Genomic DNA, 22,789 nt, shown 5'->3' with positions numbered 1-22,789 from the left:
ACTTGCCATGATTGTTGCTCAAAGGCACTATTGGGGACGCACCATTAGTATTCAGGCCACTATAGGTAATGTCTCCAAAAATAATAAGGCAATATTACCATTGCAGCACTATTGCTATTGGGGCCATTAAGGGGACGCACTGCTACTATTGAGTCCATTGGGGCCATTAAGGGGGGCACTATTGCTTTTGGAGCCATTAAGTGGGCGCACTATTACAATTGGGGTCATTAGGGGCTAACCTGTTGCAACCGGAATACCTTTGTAAAACATTACCAAGGTTAAAATATAAATATCCTCTACACACCCTCCCTCCCTATCCCATAAAACCCATTACCTCCCACCACCCCCCTCCCTATCCCACAAACCCCACCACCTCCCTCCCTATCCCAAAAACCCCCACCACCCCCCTCCCTATCCCACAAACCCTCACCACCTCCCTCCCTATCCCACAAACCCCCACAACCCCCCTCCCTATCCCACAAAGCCCCACGACCTCCCTCCCTATCCCACAAACCCCGACAACCCCCCTCCCTATCCCACAAACCCCCACCACCTCCCTCCCTATCCCCAAACCCCGCCCCTCTCCCATATAACCTCTCGAACATAACTTTTAAAATTTTTCAAACACATTTTCTATAATGCTAAATTCCTCTAACATTTTTGTGTTCGGAATTGCCTGTTTAGCAATTGCACTACCACAGCCAGACTTGGCGCTGGCTACTCTGGGTAGCAGAGGCTAGGGATCGCAAGTTTTCACCCTTTAACCCCTGTACAGGGATCTGGACTTCGCTGCTACGAATCCCTAGGTTGCATCTCCAGAGTAGTCGCTGACTGGTGGAGTAAGCAGGCAATAAGGAAAACCACAAGCCCTGGAGTCAGTAATGGGTAAGCAGTTTAGATAAGCATCAGGACAAATCAGATTTAACAAACAGAGTCGGCATCAGTGAGAAAAACTACTTGCCATGATTGTTGCTCAAAGGCACTATTGGGGACGCACCATTAGTATTCAGGCCACTATAGGTAATGTCTCCAAAAATAATAAGGCAATATTACCATTGCAGTACTATTGCTATTGGGGCCATTAAGGGGACGCACTGCTACTATTGAGTCCATTGGGGCCATTAAGGGGGGCACTATTGCTTTTGGAGCCATTAAGTGGGCGCACTATTGCAATTGGGGTCATTAGGGGCTAACCTGTTGCAACCGCAATACCTTTTTAAAACATTACCAAGTTTAAAAAATAAATATCCCATACACACCCTCCCTCCCAATCCCATAAAACCCCACTACCTCCCACCACCCCCCTCCCTATCCCACAAACCCTCACCACCTCCCTCCCTATCCCACAAACCCCCACAACCCCCCTCCCTATCCCACAAACCCCCACCACCTCCCTCCCTATCCCACAAACCCCGACAACCCCCCTCCCTATCCCACAAACCCCTACCACCTCCCTCCCTATCCCACAAACCCCGCCCCTCTCCCATATAACCTCTCGAACCTAACTTTTAAAATTTTTCAAACACATTTTCTATAATGCTAAATTCCTCTAACATTTTTGTGTTCGGAATTGCCTGTTTAGCAATTGCACTACCACAGCCAGACTTGGCGCTGGCTACTCTGGGTAGCAGAGGCTAGGGATCGCAAGTTTTCACCCTTTAACCCCTGTACAGGGATCTGGACTTCGCTGCTATGAATCCCTAGGTTGCATCTCCAGAGTAGTCGCTGACTGGTGGAATAAGCAGGCAATAAGGAAAACAACAAGCCCTGGAGTCACTAATGGGTAAACAGTTTAGATAAGCATCAGGACAAATCAGATTTAACAAACAGAGTCGGCATCAGTGAGAAAAACTATTTGCCATGATTGTTGCTCAAAGGCACTATTGGGGACGCACCATTAGTATTCAGGCCACTATAGGTAATGTCTCCAAAAATAATAAGGCAATATTACCATTGCAGCACTATTGCTATTGGGGCCATTAAGGGGACGCACTGCTACTATTGAGTCCATTGGGGCCATTAAGGGTGGCACTATTGCTTTTGGAGCCATTAAGTGGGCGCACTATTACAATTGGGGTCATTAGGGGCTAACCTGTTGGAACCGGAATACCTTTTTAAAACATTACCAAGTTTAAAATATAAATATCCTCTACACACCCTCCCTCCCTATCCTATAAAACCCCATTACCTCCCACTACCCCCCTCCCTATCCCACAAACCCCACCACCTCCCTCCCTATCCCAAAAACCCCCACAACCCCCCTCCCTATCCCACAAACCCCCACAACCCCCCTCCCTATCCCACAAACCCCCACCACCTCCCTCCCTATCCCACAAACCCCACCCCTCTCCCATATAACCTCTCGAACATAACTTTTAAAATTTTTCAAACACATTTTCTATAATTCTAAATTCCACTAACATTTTTGTGTTCGGAATTGCCTGTTTAGCAATTGCACTACCACAGCCAGACTTGGCGCTGGCTACTCTGGGTAGCAGAGGCTAGGGATCGCAAGTTTTCACCCTTTAACCCCTGTACAGGGATCTGGACTTCGCTGCTACGAATCCCTAGGTTGCATCTCCAGAGTAGTCGCTGACTGGTGGAGTAAGCAGGCAATAAGGAAAACAACAAGCCCTGGAGTCAGTAATGGGTAAGCAGTTTAGATAAGCATCAGGACAAATCAGATTTAACAAACAGAGTCGGCATCAGTGAGAAAAACTACTTGCCATGATTCTTGCTCAAAGGCACTATTGGGGACGCACCATTAGTATTCAGACCAGTATAGGTAATGTCTCCAAAAATAATAAGGCAATATTACCATTGCAGCACTATTGCTATTGGGGCCATTAAGGGGATGCACTGCTACTATTGAGTCCATTGGGGCCATTAAGGGGGGCACTATTGCTTTTGGAGCCATTAAGTGGGCGCACTATTACAATTGGGGTCATTAGGGGCTAACCTGTTGGAACCGGAATACCTTTGTAAAACATTACCAAGTTTAAAATATAAATATCCTCTACACACCTTCCCTCTCTATCCCATAAAACCCCATTACCTCCCACCACCCCGCTCCCTATCCCACAAACCCCCACAACCCCCCTCCCTATCCCAAAAACCCCCACAACCCCCCTCCCTATCCCACAAACCCCCACCACCTCCCTCCCTATCCCACAAACCCCACCCCTCTCCCATATAACCTCTCGAACATAATTTTTCAACCACATTTTCTATAATGCTAAATTCCTCTAACATTTTTGTGTTCGGAATTGCCTGTTTAGCAATTGCACTACCACAGCCAGACTTGGCGCTGGCTACTCTGGGTAGCAGAGGCTAGGGATCGCAAGTTTTCACCCTTTAACCCCTGTACAGGGATCTGGACTTCGCTGCTACGAATCCCTAGGTTGCATCTCCAGAGTAGTCGCTGACTGGTGGAGTAAGCAGACAATAAGGAAAACAACAAGCCCTGGAGTCAGTAATGGGTAATCAGTTTAGATAAGCATCAGGACAAATCAGATTTAACAAACAGAGTCGGCATCAGTGAGAAAAACTACTTGCCATGATTGTTGCTCAAAGGCACTATTGGGGACGCACCATTAGTATTCAGGCCACTATAGGTAATGTCTCCAAAAATAATAAGGCAATATTACCATAGCAGCACTATTGCTATTGGGGCCATTAAGGGGACGCACTGCTACTATTGAGTCCATTGGGGCCATTAAGGGGGGAACTATTGCTTTTGGAGCCATTAAGTGGGCGCACTATTGCAATTGGGGTCATTAGGGGCTAACCTGTTGCAACCGGAATACCTTTTTAAAACATTACCACGTTTAAAAAATAAATATCCCATACACACCCTCCCTCCCTATCCCATAAAACCCCATTACCTCCCACCACCCCCCTCCCTATCCCAAAAACCCCCACAACCCCCCTCCCTATCCCACAAACCCCCACAACCCCCCTCCCTATCCCACAAACCCCCACCACCTCCCTCCCTATCCCACAAACCCCACCCCTCTCCCATATAACCTCTCGAACATAACTTTTAAAATTTTTCAAACACATTTTCTATAATGCTAAATTCCACTAACATTTTTGTGTTCGGAATTGCCTGTTTAGCAATTGCACTACCACAGCCAGACTTGGCGCTGGCTACTCTGGGTAGCAGCGGCTAGGGATCGCAAGTTTTCACCCTTTAACCCCTGTACAGGGATCTGGACTTCGCTGCTACGAATCCCTAGGTTGCATCTCCAGAGTAGTCGCTGACTGGTGGAGTAAGCAGGCAATAAGGAAAACAACAAGCCCTGGAGTCAGTAATGGGTAAGCAGTTTAGATAAGCATCAGGACAAATCAGATTTAACAAACAGAGTCGGCATCAGTGAGAAAAACTACTTGCCATGATTGTTGCTCAAAGGCACTATTGGGGACGCACCATTAGTATTCAGGCCACTATAGGTAATGTCTCCAAAAATAATAAGGCAATATTACCATTGCAGCACTATTGCTATTGGGGCCATTAAGGGGACGCACTGCTACTATTGAGTCCATTGGGGCCATTAAGGGGGGCACTATTGCTTTTGGAGCCATTAAGTGGGCGCACTATTACAATTGGGGTCATTAGGGGCTAACCTGTTGGAACCGGAATACCTTTGTAAAACATTACCAAGTTTAAAATATAAATATCCTCTACACACCTTCCCTCCCTATCCCATAAAACCCCATTACCTCCCACCACCCCGCTCCCTATCCCACAAACCCCCACAACCCCCCTCCCTATCCCACAAACCCCCACCACCTCCCTCCCTATCCCACAAACCCCACCCCTCTCCCATATAACCTCTCGAACATAACTTTTAAAATTTTTCAAACACATTTTCTATAATGCTAAATTCCTCTAACATTTTTGTGTTCGGAATTGCCTGTTTAGCAATTGCACTACCACAGCCAGACTTGGCGCTGGCTACTCGGGGTAGCAGAGGCTAGGGATCGCAAGTTTTCACCCTTTAACCCCTGTACAGGGATCTGGACTTCGCTGCTACGAATCCCTAGGTTGCATCTCCAGAGTAGTCGCTGGCTGGTGGAGTAAGCAGGCAATAAGGAAAACAACAAGCCCTGGAGTCACTAATGGGTAATCAGTTTAGATAAGCATCAGGACAAATCAGATTTAACAAACAGAGTCGGCATCAGTGAGAAAAACTATTTGCCATGATTGTTGCTCAAAGGCACTATTGGGGACGCACCATTAGTATTCAGGCCACTATAGGTAATGTCTTCAAAAATAATAAGGCAATATTACCATTGCAGCACTATTGCTATTGGGGCCATTAAGGGGACGCACTGCTACTATTGAGTCCATTGGGGCCATTAAAGGTGGCACTATTGCTTTTGGAGCCATTAAGTGGGCGCACTATTACAATTGGGGTCATTAGGGGCTAACCTGTTGGAACCGGAATACCTTTTTAAAACATTACCAAGTTTAAAATATAAATATCCTCTACATACCCTCCCTATCCCATAAAACCCCATTACCTCCCCCCACCCCGCTCCCTATCCCACAAACCCCACCACCTCTCTCCCTATCCCAAAAACCCCCACAACCCCCTCCCTATCCCACAAACCCCCACCACCTCGCTCCCTATCCCACAAACCCCACCACCTCCCTCCCTATCCCACAAACCCTCACCACCTCCCTCCCTATCCCACAAACCCCCCTCCCTATCCCACAAACCCCCACCACCTCCCTCCCTATCCCACAAACCCCGACAACCCCCCTCCCTATCCCACAAACCCCCATCACCTCCCTCCCTATCCCACAAACCCTGCCCCTCTCCCATATACCTCTCGAACATTACTTTTAAAATTTTTCAAACACATTTTCTATAATGCTAAATTCCTCTAACATTTTTGTGTTCGGAATTGCCTGTTTAGCAATTGCACTACCACAGCCAGACTTGGCGCTGGCTACTCTGGGTAGCAGAGGCTAGGGATCGCAAGTTTTCACCCTTTAACCCCTGTACAGGGATCTGGACTTCGCTGCTACGAATCCCTAGGTTGCATCTCCAGAGTAGTCGCTGACTGGTGGAGTAAGCAGGCAATAAGGAAAACAACAAGCCCTGGAGTCAGTAATGGGTAACCCCCACCACCTCGCTCCCTATCCCACAAACCCCACCCCTCGACCATATAACCTCTCGAACCTAACTTTTAAAATTTTACAAACACATTTTCTATAATGCTAAATTCCTCTAACATTTTTGTGTTCGGAATTGCCTGTTTAGCAATAGCACTACCACAGCCAGACTTGACGCTGGCTACTCTGGGTAGCAGAGGCTAGGGATCGCAAGTTTTCACCCTTTAACCCCTGTACAGGGATCTGGACTTCGCTGCCACGAATCCCTAGGTTGCATCTCCAGAGTAGTCGCTGACTGGTGGAGTAAGCAGGCAATAAGGAAAACAACAAGCCCTGGAGTCACTAATGGGTAATCAGTTTAGATAAGCATCAGGACAAATCAGATTTAACAAACAGTCGGCATCAGTGAGAAAAACTACTTGCCATGATTGTTGCTCAAAGGCACTATTGGGGACGCACCATTAGTATTCAGGCCACTATAGGTAATGTCTCCAAAAATAATAAGGCAATATTACCATTGCAGCACTATTGCTATTGGGGCCATTAAGGGAACGCACTGCTACAATTGAGTCCATTGGGGCCATTAAGGGTGGCACTATTTCTTTTGGAGCCATTAAGTGGGTGCACTATTAAAATTGGGGTCATTAGGGGCTAACCTGTTGGAACCGGAATACCTTTTTAAAACATTACCAAGTTTAAAATATAAATATCCTCTACACACCCTCCCTCCCTATCCCATAAAACCCCATTACCTCCCCCCACCCCGCTCCCTATCCCACAAACCCCACCACCTCCCTCCCTATCCCAAAAACCCCCACAACCCCCCTCCCTATCCCACAAAGCCCCACCACCTCCCTCCCTATCCCACAAACCCCACCCCTCTCCCATATAACCTCTCGAACATAACTTTTAAAATTTTTCAAACACATTTTCTATAATGCTAAATTCCTCTAACATTTTTGTGTTCGGAATTGCCTGTTTAGCAATTGCACTACCACAGCCAGACTTGGCGCTGGCTACTCTGGGTAGCAGAGGCTAGGGATCGCAAGTTTTCACCCTTTAACCCCTGTACAGGGATCTGGACTTCGCTGCTACGAATCCCTAGGTTGCATCTCCAGAGTAGTCGCTGACTGGTGGAGTAAGCAGGCAATGAGGAAAACAACAAGCCCTGCAGTCAGTAATGGGTAATCAGTTTAGATAAGCATCAGGACAAATCAGATTTAACAAACAGAGTCGGCATCAGTGAGAAAAACTATTTGCCATGATTGTTGCTCAAAGGCACTATTGGGGACGCACCATTAGTATTCAGGCCACTATAGGTAATGTCTCCAAAAATAATAAGGCAATATTACCATTGCAGCATTATTGCTATTGGGGCCATTAAGGGGACGCACTGCTACTATTGAGTCCATTTGGGCCACTAAGGGGGGCACTATTGCTTTTGGAGCCATTAAGTGGGCGCACTAGTACAATTGGGGTCATTAGGGGCTAACCTGTTGGAACCGGAATACTTTTTTAAAACATTACCAAGGTTAAAATATAAATATCCTCTACACACCCTCCCTCCCTATCCCATAAAACCCATTACCTCCCACCACCCCCCTCCCTATCCCACAAACCCCACCACCTCCCTCCCTATCCCACAAACCCCCACAACCCCCCTCCCTATCCCACAAACCCCCACCACCTCCCTCCCTATCCCACAAACCCCGACAACCCCCCTCCCTATCCCACAAACCCCTACCACCTCCCTCCCTATCCCACAAACCCCGCCCCTCTCCCATATAACCTCTCGAACCTAAATTTTAAAATTTTTCAAACACATTTTCTATAATGCTAAATTCCTCTAACATTTTTGTGTTCGGAATTGCCTGTTTAGCAATTGCACTACCACAGCCAGACTTGGCGCTGGCTACTCTGGGTAGCAGAGGCTAGGGATCGCAAGTTTTCACCCTTTAACCCCTGTACAGGGATCTGGACTTCGCTGCTATGAATCCCTAGGTTGCATCTCCAGAGTAGTCGCTGACTGGTGGAATAAGCAGGCAATAAGGAAAACAACAAGCCCTGGAGTCACTAATGGGTAAACAGTTTAGATAAGCATCAGGACAAATCAGATTTAACAAACAGAGTCGGCATCAGTGAGAAAAACTATTTGCCATGATTGTTGCTCAAAGGCACTATTGGGGACGCACCATTAGTATTCAGGCCACTATAGGTAATGTCTCCAAAAATAATAAGGCAATATTACCATTGCAGCACTATTGCTATTGGGGCCATTAAGGGGACGCACTGCTACTATTGAGTCCATTGGGGCCATTAAAGGGGTTGTCCCGAGGCAGCAAGTGGGTCTGTACACTTCTGCATGGCCATAATAATGCACTTTGTAATGTACATTGTGCATTAATTATGAGCCATGCAGAAGTTATAAAAAGTTTTATACTTACCTGTTCCGTTGCTGGCGTCCTCGTCTCCATGGTGCCGACTAATTTTCGCCCTCCGATGGCCAAATTAGCCGCGCTTGCGCAGTCCGGGTCTTCTGCAGTCTTCTATGGGGCTCCGTGTAGCTCCGTGTAGCTCCGCCCCGTCACGTGCCGATTCCAGCCAATCAGGAGGCTGGAATCGGCAGTGGACCGCACAGAAGAGCTGCGGTCCACGGAGGAAGAGGCCATCTTCAGCGGTGAGTAGAGAAGTCACCGGAGCGCGGGGATTCAGGTAAGCGCTCCGGTGAGCTTTCTTTACCTCCCTGCATCGGGGTTGTCTCGCGCCGAACGGGGGGGGGGGTTGAAAAAAAAAAAAACCCGTTTCGGCGCGGGACAACCCCTTTAAGGGTGGCACTATTGCTTTTGGAGCCATTAAGTGGGCGCACTATTACAATTGGGGTCATTAGGGGCTAACCTGTTGGAACCGAAATACCTTTTTAAAACATTACCAAGTTTAAAATATAAATATCCTCTACACACCCTCCCTCCCTATCCCATAAAACCCCATTACCTCCCACCACCCCCCTCCCTATCCCACAAACCCCACCACCTCCCTCCCTATCCCAAAAACCCCCACCACCCCCCTCCCTATCCCACAAACCCCCACCACCCCCCTCCCTATCCCACAAACCCCCACCACCTCCCTCCCTATCCCACAAACCCCACCCCTCTCCCATATAACCTCTCGAACATAACTTTTAAAATTTTTCAAACACATTTTCTATAATTCTAAATTCCACTAACATTTTTGTGTTCGGAATTGCCTGTTTAGCAATTGCACTACCACAGCCAGACTTGGCGCTGGCTACTCTGGGTAGCAGAGGCTAGGGATCGCAAGTTTTCACCCTTTAACCCCTGTACAGGGATCTGGACTTCGCTGCTACGAATCCCTAGGTTGCATCTCCAGAGTAGTCGCTGACTGGTGGAGTAAGCAGGCAATAAGGAAAACAACAAGCCCTGGAGTCAGTAATGGGTAAGCAGTTTAGATAAGCATCAGGACAAATCAGATTTAACAAACAGAGTCGGCATCAGTGAGAAAAACTACTTGCCATGATTGTTGCTCAAAGGCACTATTGGGGACGCACCATTAGTATTCAGGCCACTATAGGTAATGTCTCCAAAAATAATAAGGCAATATTACCATTGCAGCACTATTGCTATTGGGGCCATTAAGGGGACGCACTGCTACTATTGAGTCCATTGGGGCCATTAAGGGGGGCACTATTGCTTTTGGAGCCATTAAGTGGGCGCACTATTACAATTGGGGTCATTAGGGGCTAACCTGTTGCAACCGGAATACCTTTGTAAAACATTACCAAGGTTAAAATATAAATATCCTCTACACACCCTCCCTCCCTATCCCATAAAACCCATTACCTCCCACCACCCCCCTCCCTATCCCACAAACCCCACCACCTCCCTCCCTATCCCAAAAACCCCCACCACCCCCCTCCCTATCCCACAAACCCTCACCACCTCCCTCCCTATCCCACAAACCCCCACAACCCCCCTCCCTATCCCACAAAGCCCCACGACCTCCCTCCCTATCCCACAAACCCCGACAACCCCCCTCCCTATCCCACAAACCCCCACCACCTCCCTCCCTATCCCCAAACCCCGCCCCTCTCCCATATAACCTCTCGAACATAACTTTTAAAATTTTTCAAACACATTTTCTATAATGCTAAATTCCTCTAACATTTTTGTGTTCGGAATTGCCTGTTTAGCAATTGCACTACCACAGCCAGACTTGGCGCTGGCTACTCTGGGTAGCAGAGGCTAGGGATCGCAAGTTTTCACCCTTTAACCCCTGTACAGGGATCTGGACTTCGCTGCTACGAATCCCTAGGTTGCATCTCCAGAGTAGTCGCTGACTGGTGGAGTAAGCAGGCAATAAGGAAAACCACAAGCCCTGGAGTCAGTAATGGGTAAGCAGTTTAGATAAGCATCAGGACAAATCAGATTTAACAAACAGAGTCGGCATCAGTGAGAAAAACTACTTGCCATGATTGTTGCTCAAAGGCACTATTGGGGACGCACCATTAGTATTCAGGCCACTATAGGTAATGTCTCCAAAAATAATAAGGCAATATTACCATTGCAGTACTATTGCTATTGGGGCCATTAAGGGGACGCACTGCTACTATTGAGTCCATTGGGGCCATTAAGGGGGGCACTATTGCTTTTGGAGCCATTAAGTGGGCGCACTATTGCAATTGGGGTCATTAGGGGCTAACCTGTTGCAACCGCAATACCTTTTTAAAACATTACCAAGTTTAAAAAATAAATATCCCATACACACCCTCCCTCCCAATCCCATAAAACCCCACTACCTCCCACCACCCCCCTCCCTATCCCACAAACCCTCACCACCTCCCTCCCTATCCCACAAACCCCCACAACCCCCCTCCCTATCCCACAAACCCCCACCACCTCCCTCCCTATCCCACAAACCCCGACAACCCCCCTCCCTATCCCACAAACCCCTACCACCTCCCTCCCTATCCCACAAACCCCGCCCCTCTCCCATATAACCTCTCGAACCTAACTTTTAAAATTTTTCAAACACATTTTCTATAATGCTAAATTCCTCTAACATTTTTGTGTTCGGAATTGCCTGTTTAGCAATTGCACTACCACAGCCAGACTTGGCGCTGGCTACTCTGGGTAGCAGAGGCTAGGGATCGCAAGTTTTCACCCTTTAACCCCTATACAGGGATCTGGACTTCGCTGCTATGAATCCCTAGGTTGCATCTCCAGAGTAGTCGCTGACTGGTGGAATAAGCAGGCAATAAGGAAAACAACAAGCCCTGGAGTCACTAATGGGTAAACAGTTTAGATAAGCATCAGGACAAATCAGATTTAACAAACAGAGTCGGCATCAGTGAGAAAAACTATTTGCCATGATTGTTGCTCAAAGGCACTATTGGGGACGCACCATTAGTATTCAGGCCACTATAGGTAATGTCTCCAAAAATAATAAGGCAATATTACCATTGCAGCACTATTGCTATTGGGGCCATTAAGGGGACGCACTGCTACTATTGAGTCCATTGGGGCCATTAAGGGTGGCACTATTGCTTTTGGAGCCATTAAGTGGGCGCACTATTACAATTGGGGTCATTAGGGGCTAACCTGTTGGAACCGGAATAGCTTTTTAAAACATTACCAAGTTTAAAATATAAATATCCTCTACACACCCTCCCTCCCTATCCCATAAAACCCCATTACCTCCCACCACCCCCCTCCCTATCCCACAAACCCCACCACCTCCCTCCCTATCCCAAAAACCCCCACAACCCCCCTCCCTATCCCACAAACCCCCACAACCCCCCTCCCTATCCCACAAACCCCCACCACCTCCCTCCCTATCCCACAAACCCCACCCCTCTCCCATATAACCTCTCGAACATAACTTTTAAAATTTTTCAAGCACATTTTCTATAATTCTAAATTCCACTAACATTTTTGTGTTCGGAATTGCCTGTTTAGCAATTGCACTACCACAGCCAGACTTGGCGCTGGCTACTCTGGGTAGCAGAGGCTAGGGATCGCAAGTTTTCACCCTTTAACCCCTGTACAGGGATCTGGACTTCGCTGCTACGAATCCCTAGGTTGCATCTCCAGAGTAGTCGCTGACTGGTGGAGTAAGCAGGCAATAAGGAAAACAACAAGCCCTGGAGTCAGTAATGGGTAAGCAGTTTAGATAAGCATCAGGACAAATCAGATTTAACAAACAGAGTCGGCATCAGTGAGAAAAACTACTTGCCATGATTCTTGCTCAAAGGCACTATTGGGGACGCACCATTAGTATTCAGACCACTATAGGTAATGTCTCCAAAAATAATAAGGCAATATTACCATTGCAGCACTATTGCTATTGTGGCCATTAAGGGGACGCACTGCTACTATTGAGTCCATTGGGGCCATTAAGGGGGGCACTATTGCTTTTGGAGCCATTAAGTGGGCGCACTATTACAATTGGGGTCATTAGGGGCTAACCTGTTGGAACCGGAATACCTTTGTAAAACATTACCAAGTTTAAAATATAAATATCCTCTACACACCTTCCCTCCCTATCCCATAAAACCCCATTACCTCCCACCACCCCGCTCCCTATCCCACAAACCCCCACAACCCCCCTCCCTATCCCAAAAACCCCCACAACCCCCCTCCCTATCCCACAAACCCCCACCACCTCCCTCCCTATCCCACAAACCCCACCCCTCTCCCATATAACCTCTCGAACATAATTTTTCAACCACATTTTCTATAATGCTAAATTCCTCTAACATTTTTGTGTTCGGAATTGCCTGTTTAGCAATTGCACTACCACAGCCAGACTTGGCGCTGGCTACTCTGGGTAGCAGAGGCTAGGGATCGCAAGTTTTCACCCTTTAACCCCTGTACAGGGATCTGGACTTCGCTGCTACGAATCCCTAGGTTGCATCTCCAGAGTAGTCGCTGACTGGTGGAGTAAGCAGACAATAAGGAAAACAACAAGCCCTGGAGTCAGTAATGGGTAATCAGTTTAGATAAGCATCAGGACAAATCAGATTTAACAAACAGAGTCGGCATCAGTGAGAAAAACTACTTGCCATGATTGTTGCTCAAAGGCACTATTGGGGACGCACCATTAGTATTCAGGCCACTATAGGTAATGTCTCCAAAAATAATAAGGCAATATTACCATTGCAGCACTATTGCTATTGGGGCCATTAAGGGGACGCACTGCTACTATTGAGTCCATTGGGGCCATTAAGGGGGGAACTATTGCTTTTGGAGCCATTAAGTGGGCGCACTATTGCAATTGGGGTCATTAGGGGCTAACCTGTTGCAACCGGAATACCTTTTTAAAACATTACCACGTTTAAAAAATAAATATCCCATACACACCCTCCCTCCCTATCCCATAAAACCCCATTACCTCCCACCACCCCCCAACCTATCCCAAAAACCCCCACAACCCCCCTCCCTATCCCACAAACCCCCACAACCCCCCTCCCTATCCCACAAACCCCCACCACCTCCCTCCCTATCCCACAAACCCCACCCCTCTCCCATATAACCTCTCGAACATAACTTTTAAAATTTCTCAAACACATTTTCTATAATGCTAAATTCCTCTAACATTTTTGTGTTCGGAATTGCCTGTTTAGCAATTGCACTACCACAGCCAGACTTGGCGCTGGCTACTCTGGGTAGCAGAGGCTAGGGATCGCAAGTTTTCACCCTTTAACCCCTGTACAGGGATCTGGACTTCGCTGCTACGAATCCCTAGGTTGCATCTCCAGAGTAGTCGCTGACTGGTGGAGTAAGCAGGCAATAAGGAAAACAACAAGCCCTGGAGTCAGTAATGGGTAATCAATTTAGATAAGCATCAGGACAAATCAGATTTAACAAACAGAGTCGGCATCAGTGAGAAAAACTACTTGCCATGATTGTTGCTCAAAGGCACTATTGGGGACGCACCATTAGTATTCAGGCCACTATAGGTAATGTCTCCAAAAATAATAAGGCAATATTACCATTGCAGCACTATTGCTATTGGGGCCAATAAGGGGACGCACTGCTACTATTGAGTCCATTGGGGCCATTAAGGGTGGCACTATTTCTTTTGGAGCCATTAAGTGGGCGCACTATTACAATTGGGGTCATTAGGGGCTAACCTGTTAGAACCGGAATACCTTTTTAAAACATTACCAAGTTTAAAATATAAATATCCTCTACACACCCTCCCTCCCTATCCCATAAAACCCCATTACCTCCCACCACCCCCCTCCCTATCCCACAAACCCCACCACCTCCCTCCCTATCCCAAAAACCCCCACAACCCCCCTCCCTATCCCACAAACCCCCACCACCTCCCTCCCTATCCCACAAACCCCACCCCTCTCCCATATAACCTCTCGAACATAATTTTTCAAACACATTTTCTATAATGCTAAATTCCTCTAACATTTTTGTGTTCGGAATTGCCTGTTTAGCAATTGCACTACCACAGCCAGACTTGGCGCTGGCTACTCGGGGTAGCAGAGGCTAGGGATCGCAAGTTTTCACCCTTTAACCCCTGTACAGGGATCTGGACTTCGCTGCTACGAATCCCTAGGTTGCATCTCCAGAGTAGTCGCTGGCTGGTGGAGTAAGCAGGCAATAAGGAAAACAACAAGCCCTGGAGTCACTAATGGGTAATCAGTTTAGATAAGCATCAGGACAAATCAGATTTAACAAACAGAGTCGGCATCAGTGAGAAAAACTATTTGCCATGATTGTTGCTCAAAGGCACTATTGGGGACGCACCATTAGTATTCAGGCCACTATAGGTAATGTCTTCAAAAATAATAAGGCAATATTACCATTGCAGCACTATTGCTATTGGGGCCATTAAGGGGACGCACTGCTACTATTGAGTCTATTGGGGCCATTAAGGGTGGCACTATTGCTTTTGGAGCCATTAAGTGGGCGCAGTATTACAATTGGGGTCATTAGGGGCTAACCTGTTGGAACCGGAATACCTTTTTAAAACATTACCAAGTTTAAAATATAAATATCCTCTACATACCCTCCCTCCCTATCCCATAAAATCCCATTACCTCCCACCCCCCCTCCCTATCCCACAAACCCCACCACCTCCCTCCCTATCCCAAAAACCCCCACAACCCCCCTCCCTATCCCACAAACCCCCACCACCTCCCTCCCTATCCCACAAACCCCCACCACCTCCCTCCCTATCCCACAAACCCCACCCCTCTCCCATATAACCTCTCGAACATAACTTTTAAAATTTTTCAAACACATTTTCTATAATGCTAAATTCCTCTAACATTTTTGTGTTCGGAATTGCCTGTTTAGCAATTGCACTACCACAGCCAGACTTGGCGCTGGCTACTCTGGGTAGCAGAGGCTAGGGATCGCAAGTTTTCACCCTTTAACCCCTGTACAGGGATCTGGACTTCGCTGCTACGAATCCCTAGGTTGCATCTCCAGAGTAGTCGCTGACTGGTGGAGTAAGCAGACAATAAGGAAAACAACAAGCCCTGGAGTCACTAATGGGTAATCAGTTTAGATAAGCATCAGGACAAATCAGATTTAACAAACAGAGTCGGCATCAGTGAGAAAAACTACTTGCCATGATTGTTGCTCAAAGGCACTATTGGGGACGCACCATTAGTATTCAGGCCACTATAGGTAATGTCTCCAAAAATAATAAGGCAATATTACCATTGCAGCACTATTGCTATTGGGGCCATTAAGGGGACGCACTGCTACTATTGAGTCCATTGGGGCCATTAAGGGGGGCACTATTGCTTTTGGAGCCATTAAGTGGGCGCACTATTGCAATTGGGGTCATTAGGGGCTAACCTGTTGCAACCGCAATACCTTTTTAAAACATTACCAAGTTTAAAAAATAAATATCCCATACACACCCTCCCTCCCAATCCCATAAAACCCCACTACCTCCCACCACCCCCCTCCCTATCCCACAAACCCTCACCACCTCCCTCCCTATCCCACAAACCCCCACAACCCCCCTCCCTATCCCACAAACCCCCACCACCTCCCTCCCTATCCCACAAACCCCGACAACCCCCCTCCCTATCCCACAAACCCCTACCACCTCCCTCCCTATCCCACAAACCCCGCCCCTCTCCCATATAACCTCTCGAACCTAACTTTTAAAATTTTTCAAACACATTTTCTATAATGCTAAATTCCTCTAACATTTTTGTGTTCGGAATTGCCTGTTTAGCAATTGCACTACCACAGCCAGACTTGGCGCTGGCTACTCTGGGTAGCAGAGGCTAGGGATCGCAAGTTTTCACCCTTTAACCCCTGTACAGGGATCTGGACTTCGCTGCTATGAATCCCTAGGTTGCATCTCCAGAGTAGTCGCTGACTGGTGGAATAAGCAGGCAATAAGGAAAACAACAAGCCCTGGAGTCACTAATGGGTAAACAGTTTAGATAAGCATCAGGACAAATCAGATTTAACAAACAGAGTCGGCATCAGTGAGAAAAACTATTTGCCATGATTGTTGCTCAAAGGCACTATTGGGGACGCACCATTAGTATTCAGGCCACTATAGGTAATGTCTCCAAAAATAATAAGGCAATATTACCATTGCAGCACTATTGCTATTGGGGCCATTAAGGGGACGCACTGCTACTATTGAGTCCATTGGGGCCATTAAGGGTGGCACTATTGCTTTTGGAGCCATTAAGTGGGCGCACTATTACAATTGGGGTCATTAGGGGCTAACCTGTTGGAACCGGAATACCTTTTTAAAACATTACCAAGTTTAAAATATAAATATCCTCTACACACCCTCCCTCCTTATCCCATAAAACCCCATTACCTCCCACCACCCCCCTCCCTATCCCACAAACCCCACCACCTCCCTCCCTATCCCAAAAACCCCCACAACCCCCCTCCCTATCCCACAAACCCCCACAACCCCCCTCCCTATCCCACAAACCCCCACCACCTCCCTCACTATCCCACAAACCCCACCCCTCTCCCATATAACCTCTCGAACATAACTTTTAAAATTTTTCAAACACATTTTCTATAATTCTAAATTCCACTAACATTTTTGTGTTCGGAATTGCCTGTTTAGCAATTGCACTACCACAGCCAGACTTGGCGCTGGCTACTCTGGGTAGCAGAGGCTAGGGATCGCAAGTTTTCACCCTTTAACCCCTGTACAGGGATCTGGACTTCGCTGCTACGAATCCCTAGGTTGCATCTCCAGAGTAGTCGCTGACTGGTGGAGTAAGCAGGCAATAAGGAAAACAACAAGCCCTGGAGTCAGTAATAGGTAATCAGTTTAGATAAGCATCAGGACAAATCAGATTTAACAAACAGAGTCGGCATCAGTGAGAAAAACTACTTGCCATGATTCTTGCTCAAAGGCACTATTGGGGACGCACCATTAGTATTCAGACCACTATAGGTAATGTCTCCAAAAATAATAAGGCAATATAACCATTGCAGCACTATTGCTATTGGGGCCATTAAGGGGACGCACTGCTACTATTGAGTCCATTGGGGCCATTAAGGGGGGCACTATTGCTTTTGGAGCCATTAAGTGGGCGCACTATTACAATTGGGGTCATTAGGGGCTAACCTGTTGGAACCGGAATACCTTTGTAAAACATTACCAAGTTTAAAATATAAATATCCTCTACACACCTTCCCTCCCTATCCCATAAAACCCCATTACCTCCCACCACCCCGCTCCCTATCCCACAAACCCCCACAACCCCCCTCCCTATCCCAAAAACCCCCACAACCCCCCTCCCTATCCCACAAACCCCCACCACCTCCCTCCCTATCCCACAAACCCCACCCCTCTCCCATATAACCTCTCGAACATAATTTTTCAACCACTTTTTCTATAATGCTAAATTCCTCTAACATTTTTGTGTTCGGAATTGCCTGTTTAGCAATTGCACTACCACAGCCAGACTTGGCGCTGGCTACTCTGGGTAGCAGAGGCTAGGGATCGCAAGTTTTCACCCTTTAACCCCTGTACAGGGATCTGGACTTCGCTGCTACGAATCCCTAGGTTGCATCTCCAGAGTAGTCGCTGACTGGTGGAGTAAGCAGACAATAAGGAAAACAACAAGCCCTGGAGTCAGTAATGGGTAATCAGTTTAGATAAGCATCAGGACAAATCAGATTTAACAAACAGAGTCGGCATCAGTGAGAAAAACTACTTGCCATGATTGTTGCTCAAAGGCACTATTGGGGACGCACCATTAGTATTCAGGCCACTATAGGTAATGTCTCCAAAAATAATAAGGCAATATTACCATTGCAGCACTATTGCTATTGGGGCCATTAAGGGGACGCACTGCTACTATTGAGTCCATTGGGGCCATTAAGGGGGGAACTATTGCTTTTGGAGCCATTAAGTGGGCGCACTATTGCAATTGGGGTCATTAGGGGCTAACCTGTTGCAACCGGAATACCTTTTTAAAACATTACCACGTTTAAAAAATAAATATCCCATACACACCCTCCCTCCCTATCCCATAAAACCCCATTACCTCCCACAACCCCCCTCCCTATCCCACAAACCCCCACAACCCCCCTCCCTATCCCACAAACCCCCACCACCTCCCTCCCTATCCCACAAACCCCACCCCTCTCCCATATAACCTCTCGAACATAACTTTAAAAATTTTTCAAACACATTTTCTATAATGCTAAATTCCTCTAACATTTTTGTGTTCGGAATTGCCTGTTTAGCAATTGCACTACCACAGCCAGACTTGGCGCTGGCTACTCTGGGTAGCAGAGGCTAGGGATCGCAAGTTTTCACCCTTTAACCCCTGTACAGGGATCTGGACTTCGCTGCTACGAATCCCTAGGTTGCATCTCCAGAGTAGTCGCTGACTGGTGGAGTAAGCAGGCAATAAGGAAAACAACAAGCCCTGGAGTCAGTAATGGGTAATCAGTTTAGATAAGCATCAGGACAAATCAGATTTAACAAACAGAGTCGGCATCAGTGAGAAATACTACTTGCCATGATTGTTGCTCAAAGGCACTATTGGGGACGCACCATTAGTATTCAGGCCACTATAGGTAATGTCTCCAAAAATAATAAGGCAATATTACCATTGCAGCACTATTGCTATTGGGGCCATTAAGGGGACGCACTGCTTCTATTGAGTCCATTGGGGCCATTAAGGGGGGAACTATTGCTTTTGGAGCCATTAAGTGGGCGCACTATTGCAATTGGGGTCATTAGGGGCTAACCTGTTGCAACCGGAATACCTTTTTAAAACATTACCACGTTTAAAAAATAAATATCCCATACACACCCTCCCAATCCCATAAAACCCCACTACCTCCCACCACCCCCCCTCCCTATCCCACAAACCCTCACCACCTCCCTCCCTATCCCACAAACTCCCACAACCCCCCTCCCTATCCCACAAACCCCCACCACCTCCCTCCCTATCCCACAAACCCCCACCACCTCCCTCCCTATCCCACAAACCCTGCCCCTCTCCCATATAACCTCTCGAACCTAACTTTTAAAATTTTTCAAGCACATTTTCTATAATGCTAAATTCCTCTAACATTTTTGTGTTCGGAATTGCCTGTTTAGCAATTGCACTACCACAGCCAGACTTGGCGCTGGCTACTCTGGGTAGCAGCGGCTAGGGATCGCAAGTTTTCATCCTTTAACCCCTGTACAGGGATCTGGACTTCGCTGCTACGAATCCCTAGGTTGCATCTCCAGAGTAGTCGCTGACTGGTGGAGTAAGCAGGCAATAAGGAAAACAACAAGCCCTGGAGTCAGTAATGGGTAAGCAGTTTAGATAAGCATCAGGACAAATCAGATTTAACAAACAGAGTCGGCATCAGTGAGAAAAACTACTTGCCATGATTCTTGCTCAAAGGCACTATTGGGGACGCACCATTAGTATTCAGGCCACTATAGGTAATGTCTCCAAAAATAATAAGGCAATATTACCATTGCAGCACTATTGCTATTGGGGCCATTAAGGGGACGCACTGCTACTATTGAGTCCATTGGGGCCATTAAGGGGGGCACTATTGCTTTTGGAGCCATTAAGTGGGCGCACTATTACAATTGGGGTCATTAGGGGCTAACCTGTTGGAACCGGAATACCTTTGTAAAACATTACCAAGTTTAAAATATAAATATCCTCTACACACCCTCCCTCCCTATCCCATAAAACCCCATTACCTCCCACCACCCCCCTCCCTATCCCACAAACCCCACCACCTCCCTCCCTATCCCAAAAACCCCCACAACCCCCCTCCCTATCCCACAAACCCCCACCACCTCCCTCCCTATCCCACAAACCCCCACCACCTCCCTCCCTATCCCACAAACCCCACCCCTCTCCCATATAACCTCTCGAACATAACTTTTAAAATTTTTCAAACACATTTTCTATAATGCTAAATTCCTCTAACATTTTTGTGTTCGGAATTGCCTGTTTAGCAATTGCACTACCACAGCCAGACTTGGCGCTGGCTACTCTGGGTAGCAGAGGCTAGGGATCGCAAGTTTTCACCCTTTAACCCCTGTACAGGGATCTGGACTTCGCTGCTACGAATCCCTAGGTTGCATCTCCAGAGTAGTCGCTGACTGGTGGAGTAAGCAGGCAATAAGGAAAACAACAAGCCCTGGAGTCAGTAATGGGTAATCAGTTTAGATAAGCATCAGGACAAATCAGATTTAACAAACAGAGTCGGCATCAGTGAGAAAAACTACTTGCCATGATTGTTGCTCAAAGGCACTATTGGGGACGCACCATTAGTATTCAGGCCACTATAGGTAATGTCTTCAAAAATAATAAGGCAATATTACCATTGCAGCACTATTGCTATTGAGGCCATTAAGGGGACGCACTGCTACTATTGAGTCCATTGGGGCCATTAAGGGTGGCACTATTGCTTTTGGAGCCATTAAGTGGGCGCACTATTGCAATTGGGGTCATTAGGGGCTAACCTGTTGGAACCGGAATACCTTTTTAAAACATTACCAAGTTTAAAATATAAATATCCTCTACATACCCTCCCTCCCTATCCCATAAAATCCCATTACCTCCCACCACCCCCCTCCCTATCCCACAAACCCCACCACCTCCCTCCCTATCCCAAAAACCCCCACAACCCCCCTCCCTATCCCACAAACCCCCACCACCTCCCTCCCTATCCCACAAACCCCACCCCTCTCCCATATAGCCTCTCGAACATAACTTTTAAAATTTTTCAAACACATTTTCTATAATGCTAAATTCCTCTAACATTTTTGCGTTCGGAATTGCCTGTTTAGCAATTGCACTACCACAGCCAGACTTGGCGCTGGCTACTCTGGGTAGCAGAGGCTAGGGATCGCAAGTTTTCACCCTTTAACCCCTGTACAGGGATCTGGACTTCGCTGCTACGAATCCCTAGGTTGCATCTCCAGAGTAGTCGCTGACTGGTGGAGTAAGCAGGCAATAAGGAAAACAACAAGCCCTGGAGTCAGTAATGGGTAATCAGTTTAGATAAGCATCAGGACAAATCAGATTTAACAAACAGAGTCGGCATCAGTGAGAAAAACTACTTGCCATGATTGTTGCTCAAAGGCACTATTGGGGACGCACCATTAGTATTCAGGCCACTATAGGTAATGTCTCCAAAAATAATAAGGCAATATTACCATTGCAGCACTATTGCTATTGGGGCCATTAAGGGAACGCACTGCTACTATTGAGTCCATTGGGGCCATTAAGGGGGGAACTATTGCTTGTGGAGCCATCAAGTGGGCGCACTATTGCAATTGGGGTCATTAGGGGCTAACCTGTTGCAACCGGAATACCTTTTTAAAACATTACCAAGTTTAAAAAATAAATATCCCATACACACCCTCCCTCCCAATCCCATAAAACCCCACTACCTCCCACCACCCCGCTCCCTATCCCACAAACCCTCACCATCTCCCTCCCTATCCCACAAACCCCCACAACCCCCCTCCCTATCCCACAAACCCCCACCACCTCCCTCCCTATCCCACAAACCCCACCCCTCTCCCATATAACCTCTCGAACATAACTTTTAAAATTTTTCAAACACATTTTCTATAATGCTAAATTCCTCTAACATTTTTGTGTTCGGAATTGCCTGTTTAGCAATTGCACTACCACAGCCAGACTTGGCGCTGGCTACTCTGGGTAGCAGAGGCTAGGGATCGCAAGTTTTCACCCTTTAACCCCTGTACAGGGATCTGGACTTCGCTGCTACGAATCCCTAGGTTGCATCTCCAGAGTAGTCGCTGACTGGTGGAGTAAGCAGGCAATAAGGAAAACAACAAGCCCTGGAGTCAGTAATGGGTAAGCAGTTTAGATAAGCATCAGGACAAATCAGATTTAACAAACAGAGTCGGCATCAGTGAGAAAAACTACTTGCCATGATTGTTGCTCAAAGGCACTATTGGGGACGCACCATTAGTATTCAGGCCACTATAGGTAATGTCTCCAAAAATAATAAGGCAATATTACCATTGCAGCACTATTGCTATTGGGGCCATTAAGGGGACGCACTGCTACTATTGAGTCCATTGGGGCCATTAAGGGGGGCACTATTGCTTTTGGAGCCATTAAGTGGGCGCACTATTACAATTGGGGTCATTAGGGGCTAACCTGTTGGAACCGGA

Source organism: Eleutherodactylus coqui, chromosome 4 (assembly GCF_035609145.1).
Source record: "Eleutherodactylus coqui strain aEleCoq1 chromosome 4, aEleCoq1.hap1, whole genome shotgun sequence".
Taxonomy (NCBI): domain Eukaryota; kingdom Metazoa; phylum Chordata; class Amphibia; order Anura; family Eleutherodactylidae; genus Eleutherodactylus; species Eleutherodactylus coqui.
Note: the sequence above shows the minus strand (reverse complement) of the source record.